We start from the raw sequence: 27796 nt of genomic DNA on the forward strand, positions 1-27796 counted from the left end.
CTTGGCCTCAAATACCCAGCATTTCCTTGATTATCGCAGATTCGATACAGGCGGCGCAATCATTATCAAGTATATCAGAGTCTCGATTCCCTCAATAGAAAACGAATAATTTCGAGATATTATAACATTATCCGATGTGGTTAGTAATGCTGGGTGCATATATGCAACAAGCTAGCAGACATATTAATCAATCATATCGTTTTATCAAGTATTATGTGATTGTTACTATGGAAAGTATTGACAGCAGAGACATGATTCACTATTACCACAGTCAATATCGATAAAATTGCAATCGAATCACAAGTTTTCTTTGCTCCTATTTATACGAAGATTGTCGAGGAGACATTGCAGTTATCTTAAAAGTAAATACACGTAATTAGAAAGTCATATATAATAAAATATTGATGTAACTATCAATCCTTCGGGGTTTGACAACATTCATAGGTCATATCACATTTCAGACATTATTGGGTTATTACGATTATTGTTTGATTTCAGTGTCTCTGTTTCTGAAAGCAAACAAGAGAATATTTGCTGTTAATGGAAAGTTATCAGTTTGGCGTCATCCGGTGGGGGAAATTTGCCAGAGAATCATTCTCTGCTTAATGTTGGGGCCCTGATTCCGGGAACTCATATTATACAGACCTCGGCGTCAATGTGAAGCTTATGACATATCGATTTTTATTTTTCACCTCAATTAGGATAAATATGTCTATTTTGTTAGCATTTACAAATATTTCGATTTAATACGATGTGTTGTAAATGTAGTCTACTTCTGGATTGCATATGACACATTTAGCTATATGTACTCCCTAGTAAAGAAATACTGATATTTAAGAACCAAAATGAACCTGGACATACTATACGTTTTCTAAAATATTCATAGACTGACAATTAACTCACATCTGGGGGTCAGTCTATGTCGTCTTCGAACAGTTATTCATCCCATCTATGATTTGTGAGATTATCAGCATCAACAAATACACGTTTTTATGGCATGGTGGCAGAATGACACATTAACACTTCCTCCAAACTTTACAAAACACAGATTTACTTATGTGGAGAATGCGAACAATTGAGACTAAAGAATTAATCGTAGAAACACAGTCTGTGAAGGAATCATAAAAGTTTGTTTAAAAGTTCAAACTCGGTGAAGAGAGAAAAACGTTGATCTAATTCTCACCTTTTTCTCTCTTAAAATATTGTGAAAGAATTGTGTATGTCATTTCAGGCTACCTCACCAACCTTAAAAGTCCTGTAATTGATTGCACTTTTCACATCACTTTTTCTTCCTGAAAGGAATTGTTTGGAAAGAATTTTTAAAGCGAAAACAATCTGTGAAAGAATTCAGAGGCATATGGAAGCTGTAACACAGACCATTTTAGGAAGATCTGTGTATGTTTTTTATTATGTTTTTATTGTCATATGGGACAAATTCAACAAACAGAAAACAGTTCTAAATTATACTAACGGTATAGTATACGGTAGAATATGTGATACAGACAGGAACCGATTAAAAATATGAATATTTTAATAGATATAATTTGTCTGGGAATCTAGCCATTACCAGTTAACTGTGACCGCCTTTAAACTGGTGCCGCAGTTTTTTTTAGGTAATCTGATATCCTTGCACATAGTAGAACAATACTGATATGGCTTCTGTCAAACAAAACTGCAATGTTCTTATTTTTGTTCCGAAGATGCAATATCATTTACAAACCCTCCAACCAAATTAATGAAGGAAAATTGCATGCAAATGTAATATATTCATTTGCGGCTGTTATCAGCATAATTTAGCGCTTTAACGCAATTGTACGACAACGAGTATTAAACAAATATACTGAGGCTGTAAACACGATACAAACATATAATCCTGTATTACCTGCATCAGGGTCTCTAAATTAAGAATTAATTTGTTTGATGAATTCCCTTTCTAGACGACACATCCCTTTATGGTTGTGTTTTACAAAACAAATGACGAATAGAGGGTTCCACATAAATCGCACCCGTAAACGCCTCTATAACATGCATATTTCTGAGTCAGAACCCTAACATTTACCAGAAAAGTTAGTATAACAAATTTACTCGCCAAATGAACGCCCCCCCCCCCCCCCACAAACACACACACTTGTATTCCTGGTTTGTCTGTGATACTAAATGCTGGTCATATTTAGATGCAAACAATGCACTTTTATTTTATTAGAAGGCGATGTCATATTCACTAGACGGCGATGTCATATTTACTAGACGGCGATATCCTATTCACTGGACGGCGATATCATATTCACTGGACGGCGATATCATATATAGTAGACAGCGATATCATATTTACTAGAGGGTGCTGTCATATTCACTATACAGCGATATCATATTCAATAGACGGCGATGTCATATATACTAGACGGCGATGTCATATTCACTAGACAGCAATATCATATTCACTGGACGGCGATGTCATACTTACTAGACGGCGATGTCATATTTACTAGACGGCAATATCATATTTACTAGACGGCGATATCGTATTCACTGGACGGCGATATCATATTTAGTAGACGGCGATATCATATTTACTAGACGGCGATGTCATATTTACTAGATGGCAATATCATATTTACTAGACGGCAATATCATATTTACTAGACGGCGATATCGTATTCACTGGACGGCGATATCATATTTACTAGACGGCGATGTCATATTTACTAGACGGCGATGTCATATTTACTAGACGGCGATGTCATATTTACTAGACGGCGATATCATATTCACTGGACGGCGATGTCATATTTACTAGACGGCGATATCATATTTACTAGACGGCGATGTCATATTCGCTAGACGGCAATATCGTATTCACTGGACGGCGATATCATATTCACTAGACGGCAATATCGTATTCACTGGACGGCAATATCGTATTCACTGGACGGCGATATCGTATTTAGTAGACGGCGATATCATATTTACTAGACGGCGATATCATATTTACTAGACGGCGATGTCATATTCGCTAGACGGCAATATCGTATTCACTGGACGGCGATATCATATTCACTAGACGGCAATATAGTATTCACTGGACGGCAATATCGTATTCACTGGACGGCGATATCATATTTAGTAGACGGCGATATCATATTTACTAGACGGCGATGTCATATTCACTAGACGGCAATATCGTATTCACTGGACGACGATATCATATTTAGTAGACGGCGGTATCATATTTAATAGACCGCGATGTCATATTAACTAGACGGCAATATCGTATTCACTGGACGGCGATATCATATTCACTGGACTGCGATATCATATTTAGTAGACGGCGATATCATATTTAGTAGCCGGCGATGTCATATTCACTAGACGGCAATATCGTATTCACTGGACGGCGATATAATATTCACTAGACGGCGATATCATATTCACTGGACGGCGATGTCATATTCACTGGAAAGCGATGTCATATTCACTAGACGACGATGTCATACTTACTAGGAGACGATGGCATACATACTAGACGACGATATCATATTCAATAGACGGCGATATCATATTTAGTAGACGGCGATATCATATTTACTAGACGGCGATGTCATATTTACTAGATGGCAATATCATATTTACTAGACGGCAATATCATATTTACTAGACGGCGATATCGTATTCACTGGACGGCGATATCATATTTACTAGACGGCGATGTCATATTTACTAGACGGCGATGTCATATTTACTAGACGGCGATGTCATATTTACTAGACGGCGATGTCATATTCACTGGAAAGCGATGTCATATTCACTAGACGACGATGTCATACTTACTAGGAGACGATGTCATACATACTAGACGACGATATCATATTCAATAGACGGCGATATTATATTTAGTAGACGGCGATATCATATTTACTAGACGGCGATGTCATATTTACTAGATGGCAATATCATATTTACTAGACGGCAATATCATATTTACTAGACGGCGATATCGTATTCACTGGACGGCGATATCATATTTACTAGACGGCGATGTCATATTTACTAGACGGCGATGTCATATTTACTAGACGGCGATGTCATATTTACTAGACGGCGATATCATATTCACTGGACGACGATATCATATTTACTAGACGGCGATATCATATTTACTAGACGGCGATGTCATATTCGCTAGACGGCAATATCGTATTCACTGGACGGCGATATCATATTCACTAGACGGCAATATCGTATTCACTGGACGGCAATATCGTATTCACTGGACGGCGATATCGTATTTAGTAGACGGCGATATCATATTTACTAGACGGCGATGTCATATTTACTAGACGGCGATGTCATATTCACTGGACGGCGATATCATATTTAGTAGACGGCAGTATCATATTTAGTAGACGGCGATATCATATTTACTAGACGGCGATGTCATATTCGCTAGACGGCAATATCGTATTCACTGGACGGCGATATCATATTCACTAGACGGCAATATAGTATTCACTGGATGGCAATATCGTATTCACTGGACGGCGATATCATATTTAGTAGACGGCGATATCATATTTACTAGACGGCGATGTCATATTCACTAGACGGCAATATCGTATTCACTGGACGACGATATCATATTTAGTAGACGGCGGTATCATATTTAACAGACGGCGATGTCATATTCACTAGACGGCAATATCGTATTCACTGGACGGCGATATCATATTCACTAGACGGCGATATCATATTCACTAGACGGCGATATCATATTCACTGGACGGTGATATCATATTTAGTAGACGGCGATTTCATATATACTAGACGGCGATTCATATCTAGTAGACGGCGATGTCATATTAACTAGACGGCGATATCATATTTACTAGACGGCAATGTCATATTCCCTAGACGACGATGTCATACTTACTAGGCGACGATGTCATACATACTAGACGACGATATCATATTCAATAGACGGCGATATCATATTTAGTAGACGGCGATGTCATATTTACTAAACGGCGATGTCATATTTACTAGACGGCGATATCGTATTCACTGGACGGCGATATCATATTTACTAGACGGCGATGTCATATTTACTAGACGGCGATGTCATATTTACTAGACGACGTTTTCATATTTAGTAGACGGCGATGTCTTATTTTTCTAGACGGTGATATCATATTTACTAGACCGCGATGTCATATTTACTAGACGGCGATGTCATATTTACTAGACGGCGATATCATATTCACTGGACGACGATATCATATTTACTAGACGGCGATATCATATTTACTAGACGGCGATGTCATATTCGCTAGACGGCAATATCGTATTCACTGGACGGCGATATCATATTCACTAGACGGCAATATCGTATTCACTGGACGGCAATATCGTATTCACTGGACGGCGATATCGTATTTAGTAGACGGCGATATCATATTTACTAGACGGCGATGTCATATTTACTAGACGGCGATGTCATATTCACTGGACGGCGATATCATATTTAGTAGACGGCGATATCATATTTAGTAGACGGCGATATCATATTTACTAGACGGCGATGTCATATTCGCTAGACGGCAATATAGTATTCACTGGACGGCAATATCGTATTCACTGGACGGCGATATCATATTTAGTAGACGGCGATATCATATTTACTAGACGGCGATGTCATATTCACTAGACGGCAATATCGTATTCACTGGACGACGATATCATATTTAGTAGACAGCGGTATCATATTTAATAGACGGCGATGTCATATTTACTAGACGGCGATATCGTATTCACTGGACGCCGATATCATATTCACTGGACTGCGATATCATATTTACTAGACGGCGATATCATATTTACTAGACGGCGATGTCATATTCACTAGACGGCAATATCGTATTCACTGGACGGCGATATCATATTTAGTAGACGGCGATTTCATATATACTAGACGGCGATTCATATCTAGTAGACGGCGATGTCATTAACTAGACGGCGATGTCATATTTAGTAGACGGCAATGTCATATTCACAAGAGGGTGATGTCATATTTACTAGACGGCGATGTCATATTCACTGGAAAGCGATGTCATATTCACTAGACGACGATGTCATACTTAGTAGGCGACGATGTCATACATACTAGACGACGATATCATATTCAATAGACGGCGATATCATATTTAGTAGACGGCGATATCATATTTACTAGACGGCGATGTCATATTTACTAGACGGCGATGTCATATTTACTAGACGGCGATGTCATATTTACTAGACGGCGTTTTCATATTTAGTAGACTGCGATGTCATATTTTTCTAGACGGCGATGTCATATTTACTAGATGGCGATGTCATATTAACTAGACGGAGATATCATATTTACTAGACCGCGATGTCATATTTACTAGACGGCGATGTCATATTTACTAGACGCCGATTTCATATTTAGTAGACGGCGATGTCATATTTACTAGATGGCAATATCATATTTACTAGACGGCAATATCATATTTACTATACGGCGATATCATATTCACTAGACGGCGATGTCATATTAATTAGACGGCGATGTCATACATACTAGACGACGATATCATATTCAATAGACGGCGATATCATATTTAGTAGACGGCGATATCATATTTACTAGACGGCGATGTCATATTTACTAGACGGCGATGTCATATTTACTAGACGGCGTTTTCATATTTAGTAGACGGCGATGTCATATTTTTCTAGACGGCGATGTCATATTTACTAGACGGCGATGTCATATTTACTAGACGGAGATATCATATTTACTAGACCGCGATGTCATATTTACTAGACTTCGATTTCATATTTAGTAGACGGCGATGTCATATTTACTAGAGTGTGATGTCATATTTACTATACGGCGATATCATATTCACTAGACGGCGATGTCATATTCACTAGACGGCGATATCATATTTACTAGACGGTGATATCGTATTCACTGGACGGCGATATCATATTTACTAGACGGCGATGTCATATTTACTAGATGGCGATGTCATATTCGCTAGACGGCAATATCGTATTCACTGGACGGCGATATCATATTCACTAGACGGCAATATCGTATTCACTGGACGGCAATATCGTATTCACTGGACGGCGATATCGTATTTAGTAGACGGCAATATCATATTTACTAGACGGCGATGTCATATTTACTAGACGGCGATGTCATATTCACTGGACGGCGATATCATATTTAGTAGACGGCGGTATCATATTTAGTAGACGGCGATATCATATTTACTAGTCGGCGATGTCATATTCGCTAGACGGCAATATCGTATTCACTGGACGGCGATATCATATTCACTAGACGGCAATATAGTATTCACTGGACGGCAATATCGTATTCACTGGACGGCGATATCATATTTAGTAGACGGCGATATCATATTCACTAGACGGCAATATCGTATTCACTGGACGACGATATCATATTTAGTAGACGGCGGTATCATATTTAATAGACGGCAATGTCATATTAACTAGACGGCAATATCGTATTCACTGGACGGCGATATCATATTCACTGGACTGCGATATCATATTTAGTAGACGGCGATATCATATTTAGTAGCCGGCGATGTCATATTCACTAGACGGCAATATCGTATTCACTGGACGGCGATATAATATTCACTAGACGGCGATATCATATTCACTGGACGGCGATATCATATTTAGTAGATGGCGATTTCATATATACTAGACGGCGATTCATATCTAGTAGACGGCGATGTCATATTAACTAGACGGCGATGTCATATTTACTAGACAGCAATGTCATATTCACGAGAGGGCGATGTCATATTTACTAGACGACGATGTCATATTCACTGGAAAGCGATGTCATATTCATTAGACAACGATGTCATACTTACTAGGAGACGATGTCATACATACTAGACGACGATATCATATTCAATAGACGGCGATATCATATTTAGTAGATGGCGATATCATATTTACTAGATGGCGATGTCATATTTACTAGACGGCGATGTCATATTTACTAGACGGCGATGTCATATTTACTAGACGGCGATATCGTATTCACTAGACGGCGATATCATATTCACTGGACGGTGATGTCATATTTTGCTAGATGGCGATGTCATATTTACTAGACGGCGATGTCATATTTACTAGACGGCGATGTCATATTTACTAGACGGCGATATCGTATTCACTGGACGGCGATATCATATTTACTAGACGGCGATGTCATATTTACTAGACGGCGATGTCATATTTACTAGACGGCGATTTCATATTTACTAGACGGCGATGTCATATTTACTAGACGGCGATTTCATATTTAGTAGACGGCGATGTCATATTTACTAGAGTGTGATGTCATATTTACTATACGGCGATATCATATTCACTAGACGGCGATATCGTATTCACTGGACGGCGATATCATATCCACTGGACGGTGATGTCATATTTACTAGACGACAATGTCATATTTACTAGACGGCGATATCATATTTACTAGACGGCGATGTCATATTTACTAGACGGCGATGTCATATTTACTAGAGAGTGATGTCATATTTACTAGACGGCGATATTATGTTCAATAGACGGCGATATCATATTCACTGGACGGCGATATCATATTTAATAGACGGCGATATCAAATTTACTAGACGGCGATGTCATATTTACTAGACGGCGATTTGATATTCACTGGAAAACGATGTCATATTCACTAAACGACGATGTCATCCTTACTAGACATCGATGTCATACTTATTAGATGGCGATATCATATTCAATAGACGGCAATGTCATATTCACTAGACGGCGATTTCATATTTACTAGACGGCGATTTCAAATTTACTAGACGGCGATGTCATACTTACTAGACGGCGATGTCATATTTACTAGACGGCGATGTCATATTCAATAGACGGCGATGTCATATTCACTAGACGGCGATATCGTATTCACTGGACGGCGATATCATATTCAATAGACGGCAATGTCATATTCACTAGACGGCGATTTCCTATATACTAGACGGCGATTCATATCTAGTAGACGGCGATGTCATATTAACTAGACGGCGATATCATATTTACTAGACGGCAATGTCATATTCACGAGAGGGCGATGTCATATTTACTAGACGACGATGTCATATTCACTGGAAAGCGATGTCATATTCATTAGACGACGATGTCATACTTACTAGGAGACGATGTCATACATACTAGACGACGATATCATATTCAATAGACGGCGATATCATGTTTAGTAGATGGCGATATCATATTTACTAGATGGCGATGTCATATTTACTAGACGGCGATGTCATATTTACTAGACGGCGATGTCATGTTTACTAGACGGCGATATCGTATTCACTGGACGGCGATATCATATTCACTGGACGGTGATGTCATATTTAGTAGACGGCGATGTCATATTTACTAGACGGCGATATCGTATTCACTGAACGGCGATATCATATTCACTGGACGGCGATATCATATTTACTGGACGGCGATATCATATTTACTAGGCAGCGATATCATATTTACTAGAGGGTGATGTCATATTTACTATACAGCGATATCATATTCAATAGACGGCGATGTCATATTCACTAGACGGCGATATCGTATTCACTGGACGGCGATATCATATTCACTAGATGGCGATATCATATTTAGTAGACAGCGATCTCATATTTACTAGACGGCGATGTCATATTTACTAGACGGTTATGTCATATTCACTAGACGCAATGTCATATTCACTAGACGGCGATATCGTATTCACTTGACGGCGATATCATATTTAGTAGACGGCGATATCATGTTTACTAGACGGCGATATCATACTTACTAGACGGCGATATCATATTCAATAGACGCAATGTCATATTCACTGGACGGCGATATCGTATTCACTGGACGGCGATATCATATTTAGTGGACGGCGATATAATATTTACTAGACGGCGATGTAATATTTTTCTAGACGGCGGTGTCATATTTACTAGACGGCGATATCATATTTACTAGACTGCGATGTCATATTTACTAGAGGGTGATGTCATATTTACTAGAGGGTGATGTCATATTTACTAGAGGGTGATGTCATATTTACTAGACTGCGATGTCATATTTACTAGAGGGCGATGTCATATTTACTAGAGGGTGATGTCATATTTACTAGAGGGTGATGTCATATTTACTAGAGGGTGATGTCATATTTACTAGACGGCGGTGTCATATTTACTAGAGGGTGATGTCATATTTACTATAGGGTGATGTCATATTTACTAGACGGGGATGTCATATTTACTAGAGGGTGATGTCATATTTACTAGACGGGGATGTCATATTTACTAGAGGTTGATGTCCTATTCACTAGACGGCGATGTCATATTTACTAGAGGGTGATGTCATATTTACTAGACGGGGATGTCATTTTTACTAGAGGGTGATGTCGTATTCAATAGACGGCGATGTCATCATGATATTCACTAAACGGCGATGTCATATTTACTAGACGGCGGTGTCATATTTACTAGAGGGTGATGTCATATTTACTATAGGGTGATGTCATATTTACTAGACGGGGATGTCATATTTACTAGAGGGTGATGTCATATTTACTAGACGGGGATGTCATATTTACTAGAGGTTGATGTCCTATTCACTAGACGGCGATGTCATATTTACTAGAGGGTGATGTCATATTTACTAGACGGGGATGTCATTTTTACTAGAGGGTGATGTCGTATTCAATAGACGGCGATGTCATCATGATATTCACTAAACGGCGATGTCATATTTACTAGACGGCGATGCCATTTTCACTCGACGGCGATATCATAGTTTTTGAATTCGATAATTTATTGACAGATGTTTACAGACAACTAAATGTCTGTGGGAGATATCGATAAAAAGTGTATTGTATCAGTTGAAATTACACTAAATCACCACAAACAAAGACACGATTACTTTCCCGCTTATTTCGCGTTTCGCATAACATTGGGCGTGCGAGGGGGGGGGGAGTGATACAATATCTTAACCGGAAATTACGTTTTGAGTGAACTGCAGTAATTGAAATTAAAGGTTTCACATGTTTGATATATCAAATCAAATTAAGAATTTTCCGGCGTTTTCGATTGTGCTTTTTAAGTCTGTTTCCAAGGAGACACGTGTATAAACATTACATGGGCATTATATAAATATTATTGGAGGAATGAAGAAAGTGCATAACAAACGTGCAACATAACAATCAGCCGAGATGGGAACAATTCAATTCAATTCGTTTATATAAAGTCAGTTTGAAATACCTAGCCAAAGGCTAATATCACTGACTACTAAAAATTACATCAAACAAAAGCAAAAATTTACAAACATCAAACACAGAGAAAAACAGCAATAAGATTTCACAAATAATCAATTAAATATCTTAAAATGATGGTGACCACAATGACATCATTTGCTTAAAAGAATACAAATTTTTGCACTCCTTCATTCAATCAGGAAGCGAGTTCCACATTTTAGCACCATAATAAGATAATGACTCCAGTCCATAGCGTTTAGTCCTTGGTCGTTTTAACTGTAATTGATGAGAATTTCTTAAATTGTACATTACATTTTTCTCCTTGTATAAATCCCACATAAAAGATGGGGAGAGTTTGTTCACACTTTTATATACTTCAACAAGTATGTCACGATTCCTGGACACCCCTAGTGTTTGTAGTCCAGAACGTTCCAATCAAGTTTGATAGCTGGACTGAAATCATTGTACACAAATTTCAGAGCTCTGTATTGAATACGCTCCATCTTAGCAATGTTTGCTTTACCACAAAAATTCCAAACTAAAGAACAATAAGTAAAATGTGATAAAATAAAACATCTAAATATACATAGTCTTGAGGCTTGATCTAAATAACCCGACATTCTTTGCAAAACTTTCAATTAGGCTCCTGTCCGTTTACACAGAACAGTAACATGATGATGGAAATTTAAATTCTGATCAATATTAATCCCAAGCAATTTAACACTAGTTTCAGTTTCAATAGCAACACCCCCAATACTAAAAGTGGTATTGTCAGATTTGTAATTTAATATAATTGCTTGAAATTTATTTATATTAGCTTACATCATGTTATCTTTGAACCATTTGTCAGCCATTTCTGACTTTTGAAATAACTTGTTTATCAGCTCATTTCTATTTGCACCAGTAGCTGATATAGTATTGTCATCAGCATAATTATAAAGTGACATATTTGTAGATATTGCAAAAAGGTCATTTACAAAAGTATTGAAAAGTACTGGCCCTAAAACAGAACCCTGTGGGACCCCCTTACATAAATTGAGCCAGTCACTAACATGCCCAGATAGTTTGACTCTCTGCTTTCTAGATGTAAGATAAGACCAGATGAAAGCACATCCTTCCACTGACATGCCATAGGCTCTCAGCTTGGCAATTATCAGCTGATGGGGGAGACAGTCAAATGCTTTACTAAGGTCTATTAGAATGGCCCCTACTTGTTGCTTGTTTTCTAAAGCAAGCTTCCAGTTTTCCACAAGACGTAAAAGGACATGTTGACAGCTATAACCCTTTCTATAGGCTGCAATTTTAGAATCCCATATATGATCCAGGAAAACTGACATCTCTTTATGAATAATAGTTTCCATAACCTTAGATATAGATGGCAAAATACTGACTGGTCTGTATTTTTTTTATAGCAAGTCTGTTGTCTTTTTTTAAAAAGTGGTACAACCTCAGCTAATTTAGCATTTTCAGGAAAAATACTCTTATTAATGCATTGGTTGGATATGGTTGAATATGGTGGAAATATGGTGGCATATACTGGAAGCACCATGCCTTAACAGCCTTGGCGGTATATTGTCATACCCCGTAGCTTTCCTTGTATTCATATGATTTATTATTTCTTCCACACTATCAGGTGTTGTGTGACAGAAAGAAAAGTTACATGAGTTCAAATTTTGTTTTATATTAATGATACTAGGGTGATCTTTAAAATGTTCTTCACAAAGATTCACACATTTAATGTTTGAAGTATCATGTTCATTGTACTGTAGATCAATGTGGCCACCTATCTGTGACGCAATATTAACATAAAAGTCGTTCATTAAATTGGAAACATCGCAGGAATTTGTTTCAATTTTGTTGTTTGTTTTAATCATTATAGAACCACTATCCTTATTGCCCTTGTCTGTCAAAAAGGGCTTGATAGTTTTCCAAAAGTCACTATTTTTGGTCCCCCATTACATTTATTTTTAAAATAATCTTTAATGTCCTGCTTACGTATTGAAGTTGTAAGATTTCTTTGGCGGTGGTAAGCTTCCCAGTTGTCATCAGTTAAGTGCTTCTTATATTTATTATGAAGGCGCTTCTTAACTCTTACCGCCCTTCTCAGAGTCTTATTCATAAAAGTGGCCCCTTTAGTCCTTACCTTCAACTTCTTTAAAGGAGCATGATCATCAATCACGTCCTGTAACATGCATTATAAAGCCCAAAAATTGTCCGAGGGGTCATTGAAAATCTGACAGACTGCCAAAGGAATATAATTGACATTCTTAGCATATTCATCAATGTCAAAATTCTTATAATTACGATAAATTATACTTTTAGCTTGAAATCTTGGCGAAAGAAACTTCATTATCACGAAAATCACATTATGGGAGTCGCTCACTCCGTTACTTACCCGATTACCCGATTTGGCATATTTTGATAGATTGTTTACTAAGATTACATCAATAAGCGAGGGTCCATAAATTGTACAATTTGTGGGTTCCTTAATTAGTTGCGTAAGACCATATTGATCACATAGGTCCGATAAAGGTGCTCCTTTGGACCACACTAACATGTCAAAATTCAAATCGCCCATCAGACATATATTTTTGAAATGTTGATGCGCTAGATCCAGCATATTTGACATATATTCATTAAAAATGTTATTCGGGGGTTTATACGCCATAACAAATAAACACTTACTGCTCCTATTTGGGTGCACTTCAATAGCAATGGTTTCAATCGCGGACTTGCATTCATACTGTTCAAGGCGCCTAAAAGGAATATCGGATCTAATGTAAATTAATACTCCACCGCCTCTGTCATTGCGATCTCGCCGTAATAGCTTATATCCCGGTATTCCAAATTGTGCATCATAAAAAGGGTTGTCTATTTCGGTCTCGGCGATTCCAAAAATGTCTACAGGGGAACGTTTGAGAGCTTCCCTGATATGTATAACCTTGTGACGAAAACTGTTTATGTTCAAAAAAGCTGCAATGAAACTCTTGGGGTTATCATATCTAATCTTGTCAAATATGTCTGCATCATCGCTTTCCACGCTAGATTCCGATGTGTTCCGCTTTCTAGTAGGTCCTGGATTGGGGTGGACATCACCATCACACAGTATGACACGAAAAGTAGCATCGTGGTTGTTATAGTAACAGACAGGTGCACCATACTTCACCCAGGAGTTGTGTTGATGACTTCTCCCAGTGGGTGCATTGTTATTCAGATTAGGTATACTTGCTTTGGAGTAAGCCCCGAATAACAATAGAGTCAATAGAGTTACATAACAGCACACTCTTAGCTTGAATAACATACTTCTTTGTGTGGTGCCTTAATTAGCATTATAGAACGAGTGAGAAGACAGTGTACGGTTCGATTCGCGTACGATTGGTACTTCCATTGAAATACCTATATTTCACGCAACTGTTGATATATAGTAATTTCAGCCAATTTAACAATTTTGGAAATAAAGGTTATAAATACTTTTATAGTGCGTATTTCAGTTTCTTGACACATCTGCGAATGCACGGAAGAAGGTCAAAGGGCAATGAATATGAATCAAAAATATCGTCAACGTCTTTGTTTCAAAGATTTTATTTGTGTTTTTTTAAATTGAGTGGTGATAATTTGAGACTATATTTTTTCTGCATATGATTCATGTTATTTTAAACATATTTATGCGTTTCTATATGTTTCTATAGCTATTTATACTTGTTTAAGCCCACGTGACTTCCGGAGTGAGCGAGACTGTGGAACTATTTATAACCACGATGTTCTCCAAAAGAAAATTGGTTGACCCAAATCTTGCTATACAAAAATTGCTATATATAAACATTTGTGTAAATTATAGGTATTGCAATCGTACGCGAATCAAACACTCGTGAGCTGGGACACATTGCATGGATCCCGTTCATGAAGAATTATTAGCAAATGACCAAAGTACTTTGCATCGCAGCAGGGGATGTGAGGGGGGGTCCACAGTTGACGCGCAGGAGTGTTCGCGAGAGAGCATGTTCTATAAATGGGTGATGTATTAGCATAGGGCAAAATATTGAAACTATCGTAACACTAGTCGTGCCCATTGCCCCAGACATTATTATCTCCGAGTTAGAATAAAAAAACAAACAAACGGGTAAGCATTATTTTCCAGCCTGCAGAATCCCATGCATGCATAGGATATTTATGTAGGAAACACAAAATCAATGTTGTGGCTACCTGGTATGCACTCTTATTCTCCACTTCTTTCTATATACTGTGTACCACTGAGATGCCATGGTACAATAATCGTCACATTTAATGTTTTGAAATTTCCTAAATATCAGGGCATAATTTTACCAACATATATTGCCATGGTAACACATTGTATCACGGAACACATCGTGTTCAAAGCAAGAATGACAGTAAGAATTAACCCTACCCACCACATTCATATATCCCATTATTCCCTGTTCAAATCACATTCATATATCCCATGGTTCCCTGTTCAAATCACATTCATATATCCCATGATTCCCTGTTCAAATCACATTTATATATCCCATGATTCTCTGTTCAAATCACATTCAAGTATCCCATGATTCCCTGTTCAAATCACAATCATATATCCCATGAATCCCTGTTCAAATCTCAGTCATATATTCTATGATTCCCTGTTCAAATCACATTCATGTATCCCATGATTCCCTCTTCAAAACACAATCATATATCCCATGATTCTCTGTTCAAATCACATTCAAGTATCCCATGATTCCCTGTTCAAATCTCAGTCATATATTCCATGATTCTCTGTACAAATCACATTCATATATCCCATGATTCCCTGTTCAAATCACATTTATATATCCCATGATTACCTGTTCAAATTACATTCATATATCCCATGATTCCCTGTTCAAATCACATTCATATATTCCAGGATTCCTGTTGAAATCTCAGTCTTGTATCCCATGATTTCCTGTTCAAATCTCAGTCATGTATCCCATGAATCCCTGTTCAAATCACATTCATGTATCCCATGATTTCCTGTTCAAATCACATTCATATATCCCATGATTCTCTGTTCAAATCACATTCATGTATCCCATGATTTCCTGTTCAAATCTCAGTCATATATCCCATGATTCCCTGTTCAAATCACATTCATGTATCCCATGATTTCCTGTTCAAATCACATTCATGTATCCCATGATTCCCTGTTCATATCACATTCATATATCCCATGATTCCCTGTACAAATCACATTTATATATCCCATGATTCCCTGTTCAAATCACATTCATATATTTTATGATTCCCTGTTCAAATCACATTCATATATTCCATGATTCCCTGTTCAAATCACATATATATATCCCATGATTCCCTGTTCAAATCACATTTATATATCCCATGATTCCCTGTTCAAATCACATTCATATATTTTATGATTCCCTGTTCAAATCACATTCATATATCCCATGATTCCCTGTTCAAATCACATGTATATATCCCATGATTACCTGTTCAAATTACATTCATATATCCCATGATTTCCTGTTCAAATCATATTCATATATTCCAGGATTTCTGTTCAAATCTCAGTCTTGTATCCCATGAATCCCTGTTCAAATCACATTCATGTATCCCATGATTTTCTGTTCACATCACATTCATATATCCCATGATTCTCTGTTCAAATCACATTCATGTATCCCATGTTTTCCTGTTCAAATCTCAGTCATATATCCCATGATTCCCTGTTCAAATCACATTCATGTATCCCATGATTCTCTGTTCAAATCACATTCATGTATCCCATGATTCCCTGTTCAAATCACATTCATATATCCCATGATTCCCTGTACAAATCACATTTATATATCCCATGATTCCCTGTTCAAATCACATTCATATATCCCATGATTTCCTGTTCAAATCACATTTATATATCCCATGATTCCCTGTTCAAATCACATTCATATATTCCATGATTTCCTGTTCAAATCACATGTATATATCCCATGATTCCCTGTTCAAATAACATTTATATATCCCATGATTCCCTGTTCAAATCACATTCATATATTTTATGATTCCCTGTTCAAATCACATTCATATATCCCATGATTCCCTGTTCAAATCACATGTATATATCCCATGATTACCTGTTCAAATTACATTCATATATTCTAGGATTCCTGTTCAAATCTCAGTCTTGTATCCCATGATTTCCTGTTCAAATCTCAGTCATATATCCCATGATTCCCTGTTTAAATCACATTCATATATTCCATGATTCCCTGTACAAATCACATTCATGTATCCCATGAATCCCTGTTCAAATCACATTCATATATCCCATGATTCCCTGTACAAATCATATTTATATATCCCATGATTCCCTGTTCAAATCACATTCATATATCCCATGATTTCCTGTTCAAATCACATTTATATATCCCATGATTCCCTGTTCTAATCACATTCATATATCTTATGATTCCTGATCAAATCACATTCATATATCCCGTGATTCCCTGTTCAAATCACATTCATGTATCCCATGCTTCCCTGTTCAAATCACATTCATGTATCCCATGATTCCCTGTTCAAATTACATTCATGTATCCCATGAATTCCTGTTCAAATCACATTCATGTATCCCATGATTCCCTGTTCAAATCACATTCATATATTCCATGATTCTCTGTTCAAATCACATTCATATATCCCATGACTCCCTGTTCAAATCACATTCATATATCCCATGATTCCCATTCATATATCCCATGATTCTCTGTTCAAATCACATTCATATATCCCATGATTCCCTGTTCAAATCACATTCATATATCCCATGGTTCCCTGTTCAAATCACATTCATATATCCCATGATTCCCTGTTCAAATCACATTTATATATCCCATGATTCCCTGTTCTAATCACATTCATATATCCCATGATTCCCTGTTCAAATAACATTCATATATCCCATGGTTCCCTGTTCAAATCACATTCATATATCCCATGATTCCCTGTTCAAATCACGTTTATATATCCCATGATTCCCTGTTCAAATCACATTCATATATCCCATGATTCTCTGTTCAATTCACATTCATGTATCCCATGATTCTCTGTTCAATTCACATTCATGTATCCCATGATTCTCTGTTCAATTAACATTCATGTATCTTATGATTCCTGATCAAATCACATTCATATATCCCATGATTCTCTGTTCAATTCACATTCATGTATCTTATGATTCCTGTTCAAATCACATTCATATATCCCATGATTCCCTGTTCAAATCACATTCATATGTCCCATGATTCTCTTTTCAAATCACATTCATATATCCCATGATTCTCTGTTCAAATCACATTCATATATCCCATGGTTCCCTGTTCAAATCACATTCATATATCCCATGATTCCCTGTTCAAATCACATTTATATATCCCATGATTCTCTGTTCAAATCACATTCAAGTATCCCATGATTCCCTGTTCAAATCACAATCATATATCCCATGAATCTCTGTTCAAATCTCAGTCATATATTCTATGTTTCCCTGTTCAAATCACATTCATGTATCCCATGATTCCCTCTTCAAAACACAATCATATATCCCATGATTCTCTGTTCAAATCACATTCAAGTATCCCATGATTCCCTGTTCAAATCTCAGTCATATATTCCATGATTCTCTGTACAAATCACATTCATATATCCCATGATTCCCTGTTCAAATCACATTTATATATCCCATGATTACCTGTTCAAATTACATTCATATATCCCATGATTCCCTGTTCAAATCACATTCATATATTCCAGGATTCCTGTTGAAATCTCAGTCTTGTATCCCATGATTTCCTGTTCAAATCTCAGTCATATATCCCATGATTCCCTGTTTAAATCACATTCATATATTCCATGATTCCCTGTACAAATCACATTCGTGTATCCCATGAATCCCTGTTCAAATCACATTCATATATCCCATGATTCCCTGTACAAATCATATTTATATATCCCATGATTCCCTGTTCAAATCACATTCATATATCCCATGATTTCCTGTTCAAATCACATTTATATATCCCATGATTCCCTGTTCTAATCACATTCATATATCCCATGGTTCCCTGTTCAAATCACATTCATATATCCCATGATTCCCTGTTCAAATCACATTTATATATCCCATGATTCTCTGTTCAAATCACATTCAAGTATCCCATGATTCCCTGTTCAAATCACAATCATATATCCCATGAATCTCTGTTCAAATCTCAGTCATATATTCTATGATTCCCTGTTCAAATCACATTCATGTATCCCATGATTCCCTCTTCAAAACACAATCATATATCCCATGATTCTCTGTTCAAATCACATTCAAGTATCCCATGATTCCCTGTTCAAATCTCAGTCATATATTCCATGATTCTCTGTACAAATCACATTCATATATCCCATGATTCCCTGTTCAAATCACATTTATATATCCCATGATTACCTGTTCAAATTACATTCATATATCCCATGATTCCCTGTTCAAATCACATTCATATATTCCAGGATTCCTGTTGAAATCTCAGTCTTGTATCCCATGATTTCCTGTTCAAATCTCAGTCATATATCCCATGATTCCCTGTTTAAATCACATTCATATATTCCATGATTCCCTGTACAAATCACATTCGTGTATCCCATGAATCCCTGTTCAAATCACATTCATATATCCCATGATTCCCTGTACAAATCATATTTATATATCCCATGATTCCCTGTTCAAATCACATTCATATATCCCATGATTTCCTGTTCAAATCACATTTATATATCCCATGATTCCCTGTTCTAATCACATTCATATATCTTATGATTCCTGATCAAATCACATTCATATATCCCGTGATTCCCTGTTCAAATCTCAGTCATGTATCCCATGAATCCCTGTTCAAATCACATTCATGTATCCCATGATTTCCTGTTCAAATCACATTCATATATCCCATGATTCTCTGTTCAAATCACATTCATGTATCCCATGATTTCCTGTTCAAATCTCAGTCATATATCCCATGATTCCCTGTTCAAATCACATTCATGTATCCCATGATTCCCTGCTCAAATCACATTCATGTATCCCATGATTCCCTGTTCATATCACATTCATATATCCCATGATTCCCTGTACAAATCACATTTATATATCCCATGATTCCCTGTTCAAATCACATTCATATATTTTATGATTCCCTGTTCAAATCACATTCATATATTCCATGATTCCCTGTTCAAATCACATATATATATCCCATGATTCCCTGTTCAAATCACATTTATATATCCCATGATTCCCTGTTCAAATCACATTCATATATTTTATGATTCCCTGTTCAAATCACATTCATATATCCCATGATTCCCTGTTCAAATCACATGTATATATCCCATGATTACCTGTTCAAATTACATTCATATATCCCATGATTTCCTGTTCAAATCATATTCATATATTCCAGGATTTCTGTTCAAATCTCAGTCTTGTATCCCATGAATCCCTGTTCAAATCACATTCATGTATCCCATGATTTCCTGTTCACATCACATTCATATATCCCATGATTCTCTGTTCAAATCACATTCATGTATCCCATGTTTTCCTGTTCAAATCTCAGTCATATATCCCATGATTCCCTGTTCAAATCACATTCATGTATCCCATGATTCTCTGTTCAAATCACATTCATGTATCCCATGATTCCCTGTTCAAATCACATTCATATATCCCATGATTCCCTGTACAAATCACATTTATATATCCCATGATTCCCTGTTCAAATCACATTCATATATCCCATGATTTCCTGTTCAAATCACATTTATATATCCCATGATTCCCTGTTCAAATCACATTCATATATTCCATGATTTCCTGTTCAAATCACATGTATATATCCCATGATTCCCTGTTCAAATCACATTTATATATCCCATGATTCCCTGTTCAAATCACATTCATATATTTTATGATTCCCTGTTCAAATCACATTCATATATCCCATGATTCCCTGTTCAAATCACATGTATATATCCCATGATTACCTGTTCAAATTACATTCATATATTCTAGGATTCCTGTTCAAATCTCAGTCTTGTATCCCATGATTTCCTGTTCAAATCTCAGTCATATATCCCATGATTCCCTGTTTAAATCACATTCATATATTCCATGATTCCCTGTACAAATCACATTCGTGTATCCCATGAATCCCTGTTCAAATCACATTCATATATCCCATGATTCCCTGTACAAATCATATTTATATATCCCATGATTCCCTGTTCAAATCACATTCATATATCCCATGATTTCCTGTTCAAATCACATTTATATATCCCATGATTCCCTGTTTTAATCACATTCTTATATCTTATGATTCCTGATCAAATCACATTCATATATCCCGTGATTCCCTGTTCAAATCACATTCATGTATCCCATGATTCCCTGTTCAAATCACATTCATGTATCCCATGATTCCCTGTTCAAATCACATTCATGTATCCCATGAATTCCTGTTCAAATCACATTCATGTATCCCATGATTCCCTGTTCAAATCATATTCATGTATCCCATGATTCCCTGTTCAAATCACATTCATATATTCCATGATTCTCTGTTCAAATCACATTCATATATCCCATGACTCCCTGTTCAAATCACATTCATATATCCCATGATTCCCATTCATATATCCCATGATTCTCTGTTCAAATCACATTCATATATCCCATGATTCCCTGTTCAAATCACATTCATATATCCCATGGTTCCCTGTTCAAATCACATTCATATATCCCATGATTCCCTGTTCAAATCACATTTATATATCCCATGATTCCCTGTTCTAATCACATTCATATATCCCATGATTCCCTGTTCAAATAACATTCATATATCCCATGGTTCCCTGTTCAAATCACATTCATATATCCCATGATTCCCTGTTCAAATCACGTTTATATATCCCATGATTCCCTGTTCAAATCACATTCATATATCCCATGATTCTCTGTTCAATTCACATTCATGTATCCCATGATTCTCTGTTCAATTCACATTCATGTATCCCATGATTCTCTGTTCAATTAACATTCATGTATCTTATGATTCCTGATCAAATCACATTCATATATCCCATGATTCTCTGTTCAATTCACATTCATGTATCTTATGATTCCTAATCAAATCACATTCATATATTCCATAAATCCCTGTTCAAATCACATTCATATATCCCATGATTCTCTGTTCAAATCACATTCATATATCCCATGATTCTCTGTTCAAATCACATTCATATATCCCATGATTCTCTATTCAATTCACATTCATGTATCCCATGATTCTCTGTTCAATTTACATTCATGTATCCCATGATTCTCTGTTCAATTCACATTTATGTATCTTATGATTCCTGATCAAATCACATTCATATATCCCATGATTCTCTGTTCAATTCACATTCATGTATCTTATGATTCCTAATCAAATCACATTCATATATTCCATAAATCCCAGTTCAAATCACATTCATATATCCCATGATTCTCTGTTCAAATCACATTCATATACCCCATGATTCCTGTTCAAATCACATTCATATATCCCATGATTCTCTGTTCAAATCACATTCATGTATCCCATGATTCCTGTTCAAATCAAATTCATATATCCCATGATTCTCTGTTCAATTCACATTCATGTATCTTATGATTCTCTGTTCAATTCACATTCATGTATCTTATGATTCCTAATCAAATCACATTCATATATTCCAAAAATCCCTGTTCAAATCACATTCATGTATCCCATGATTCCTGTTCAAATCACATTCATATATCCCATGATTCCCTGTTCAAATTACAGTCATGTATCCCATGACTCCTCGCTTGCATCACATTCATGTATCCAATGATTCCCTTAGCAAAGCACAGGCATTTCTTCCCGTATGTATTGGTTTAAACAGAATATTTCCGCCGATGTTGATAAAAATCTCACTTTCAATGTTAGTCACTTTATTAATACTTGGACCACAAAATGAATACATTAGAACTGTAACAATCAGAGACTCGCATCATCTCTTGTATTAGTGTGGCCAACACATTGCCTCGGGCACAATCTATCATTCCATTTGCGAAATAATCATTTAACATACCTGCGGCAAACGGAGTGTAAGAACAAATGCTCAAAGAATGACTAGACAATATCCACATAATGTACTCTGTTAATTAGTTACAATCGTGGTTTCCGCCGCAAATTGAAACGTACTTTTTTGCATAATCTTTACACCTTATATTACTTAAACAATTACCGGTTTGTTTTTCTAAATTTATCACGAGTATGTTTGATCGGGCATTTCTTTCTTTCAATTATTGTGGGAAATATATAGTTTGTAATCCATACCGTATTAAATATCGCAGTCTATACTTATTTTTTTATATAACACGACTATTTGGAAAGAGAGATATATAGTTTGTAATCCATACCGTACTAAATATCGCAGTCTATACATATTTTCTTATATAACACGACTATTTGGATAGAGAGATATATAGTTTGTAATCCATACCGTATTAAATACCGCAGTCTATACTTATTTTCTTATATAACACGACTATTTGGATAGAGAGATATATAGTTTGTAATCCATACCGTATTAAATATCGCAGTCTATACTTATTTTCTTATATAACACGACTATTTGGATAGAGAGATATATAGTTTGTAATCCATACCGTATTAAATACCGCAGTCTATACTTATTTTCTTATATAACACGGCTATTTGGATAGAGAGATATATAGTTTGTAATCCATGCCGTATTAAATATCGCAGTCTATACTTATTTTCTTATATAACACGACTATTTGTATAGAGAGATATATAGTTTGTAATTCATGTCGCATTAAATATCGCAGTCTATACTTATTTTCTTATATAACACGACTATTTGGAAAGAGAGATATATAGTTTGTAATCCATGCCGTATCAAATATCGCAGTCTATACTTATTTTCTTATATAACACGACTATTTTGATAGAGAGATATATAGTTTGTAATCCATGCCGTATTAAATATCGCAGTCTATACTTATTTTCTTATATAACACGACTATTTGGAAAGAGAGATATATAGTTTGTAATCCATGCCGTATTAAATATCGCAGTCTATACTTATTTTCTTATATAACACGACTATTTGGATAGAGAGATATACAGTTTGTAATCCATGCCATATTAAATATCGCAGTCTATACTTATTTTCTTATATAACACGACTATTTGGATAGAGAGATATATAGTTTGTAATGCATGCCGTATTAAATATCGCAGTCTATACTTATTTTCTTATATAACACGACTATTTGGATAGAGAGATATATAGTTTGGAATCCATGCCGTATTAAATATCGCAGTCTATACTTATTTTCTTATATAACACGACTATTTGGATAGAGAGATATATAGTTTGGAATCCATACCGTATTAAATATCGCAGTCTATACTTATTTTCTTATATAACACGACTATTTGGATAAAGAGATATATAGTTTGTAATCCATGCCGCATTAAATATCGCAGTCTATACTTATTTTCTTATATAACACGACTATTTGGATAGAGAGATATATAGTTTGTAATCCATGCCGTTTTATATATCACAGTCTATACTTATTTTCTTATATAACACGACTATTTGGATAGAGAGATATATAGTTTGTAATTCATGCCGTATTAAATACCGCAGTCTATACTTATTTTCTTATATAACACGACTATTTGGATAGAGAGATATATAGTTTGTAATCCATACCGTATTAAATATCGCAGTCTATACTTATTTTCTTATATAACACGACTATTTGGATAGAGAGATATATAGTTTGTAATCCATACCGTATTAAATACCGCAGTCTATACTTATTTTCTTATATAACACGACTATTTGGATAGAGAGATATATAGTTTGTAATCCATACCGTATTAAATACCGCAGTCTATACTTATTTTCTTATATAACACGACTATTTGGATAGAGATATATATAGTTTGTAATCCATACCGTTTTAAATACCGCAGTCTATACTTATTTTCTTATATAACACGACTATTTGGATAGAGAGATATATAGTTTGTAATCCATACCGTATTAAATACCGCAGTCTATACTTATTTTCTTATATAACACGACTATTTGGATAGAGAGATATATAGTTTGTAATCCATACCGTATTAAATATCGCAGTCTATACTTATTTTCTTATATAACACGACTATTTGGATAGAGAGATATATAGTTTGTAATCCACACCGTATTAAATACCGCAGTCTATACTTATTTTCTTATATAACACGACTATTTGGATAGAGAGATATATAGTTTGTAATCCATACCGTATTAAATACCGCAGTCTATACTTATTGTCTTATATAACACGACTATTTGGATAAAGAGATATATAGTTTGTAATCCATGCCGTATTAAATATCGCAGTCTATACTTATTTTCTTATATAACACGACTACTTGGATACAGAGATATATAGTTTGTAATCCCTGCTGTATTAAATATCGCAGTCTATACTTATTTTCTTATATAACACGACTATTTGGATAGAGAGATATATAGTTTGTAATCCATGCCGTATTAAATATCGCAGTCTATATTTATTTTCTTATATAACACGACTATTTGGATAGAGAAATATATAGTTTGTAATCCATACCGTATTAAATATCACAGTCTTTACTTATTTTCTTATATAACACGACTATTTGGATAGAGAAATATATAGTTTGTAATCCATGCCGTATTAAATATCGCAGTCTATACTTATTTTCTTATATAACACGACTATTTGGATAGAGAGATATATAGTTTGTAATCCATGCCGTATTAAATATCGCAGTATATACTTATTTTCTTATATAACACTACTATTTGGATAGAGAGAAATATAGTTTGTAATCCATGCCGTATTAAATATCGCAGTCTATACTTATTTTCTTATATAACACGACTATTTGGATAGAGAAATATATAGTTTGTAATCCATACCGTATTAAATATCACAGTCTATGCTTATTTTCTTATATAACACGACTATTTGGATAGAGAGATAAAGTGATACTTGGTAATAACAAAGTCGGCTCCGATGATTGAGATGATAGGTCAAATGAGCCAACATGGCTCAGGTTTTGTTACTAATAAATTCTAATTTAAATTGCACATCACAGCTGTGATTATGTCATCATCAGTAACCCGGTAATGACTGACATGGTTAGTATCGGTAACCATGTCAGTTGGTTGATGATAACTATATCTTTTAACAAAAGTTTGGGTAGAATCTCGTAAACCATCACGTGACCCAAGTCCAATATAGGTGCTATGCTGAATGCTGAAAACCTTTACATGACCCAAGTCTATTATTATAATAGGGTATACTCTGAATCTTCGTGACGAATTACAAAATTTAAATTTTTCAGAAATACAAGGGTTCCAATATTTTCACAATAATATTTGCGGAATACCAGATCCTACAAGTTGGAATATATTTATGACCTGGTTTCCTTGAAACGTCAATAGAGGTGGTACGTATAAATTCGTTACATATGATGAATTCAAGCAAGTGAACTTGTCTTCCAAATTTGTGTTCATCAGAGCACCGTGACGTCATAACTATTTCTATTTACACCTTGAACTGCGATGATTTTTTAATTACAAAAAATAAATAAACGTTGTGTGCATTCTTCCCCGCCACATGTAAATGATAAAGGGCGGGCTCTATGGCTCTATCTCACATATAACCACCGCTTTTATTCATTTACCGTACGCATGGCATCACTTCATTATCATTGCCGGTGTTTTTGTATTGTACAATAAAACTACGCTTTTAAAAGACGTTGTTTTGTCGCCAAATTTTGTTTGTTGTTTTCGGTACGTCAAAAATAAATGTAGCAGTCACAGTATTCAGAAGGCAATAGTCAGACATCGCAGAGTAGTTCCGTAGTCTATTGTGATTGAGTTTTCAGCGTATTGAGGTGTCACCAAGTCGCCTAATCGACGGTTAAAAATCTATATTCGATTCGAATTATTTTCCATTAAGTTTAGTCTGAAATGCACACCAGATTCTTGAGTTGTTCTGTATAGCCATTATGTGACTTTCCATTGAATTGATACAACGACTATTTTACTGGTGTTTCCACTTCGCCCGAGAGAACGTCGAAACACAGTCTCTTTTTCTGACAGGGACTGCGGTCAAACATTTCTACCAGTATTTAAATAATAACACATGTTTGTGGGGGCAATATCATGATTTATTGCCTGCCCAATGAGTGGTGGTCATGAACATAATATTGATGATGCCAA

General features: G+C 35.7%; 1 long non-coding RNA gene across 1 annotated transcript; it reads right to left on the reverse strand.

Annotated features, from left to right (window-relative positions):
- Window positions 1–442: 442 nt before the first annotated feature.
- Window positions 443–14188, reverse strand: LOC144349505 (uncharacterized). The gene is made up of 3 exons (XR_013419981.1): window positions 14060–14188; window positions 1246–1292; window positions 443–509 (listed from the first exon to the last, which is right to left on the reverse strand). It is a non-coding gene; the product is annotated as an uncharacterized LOC144349505 (long non-coding RNA).
- Between the last annotated feature and the right edge of the window lie 13608 nt (window positions 14189–27796).

This window comes from Saccoglossus kowalevskii, chromosome 21 (assembly GCF_978046115.1).
Source record: "Saccoglossus kowalevskii chromosome 21, keSacKowa6.1, whole genome shotgun sequence".
NCBI classification, from domain to species: domain Eukaryota; kingdom Metazoa; phylum Hemichordata; class Enteropneusta; family Harrimaniidae; genus Saccoglossus; species Saccoglossus kowalevskii.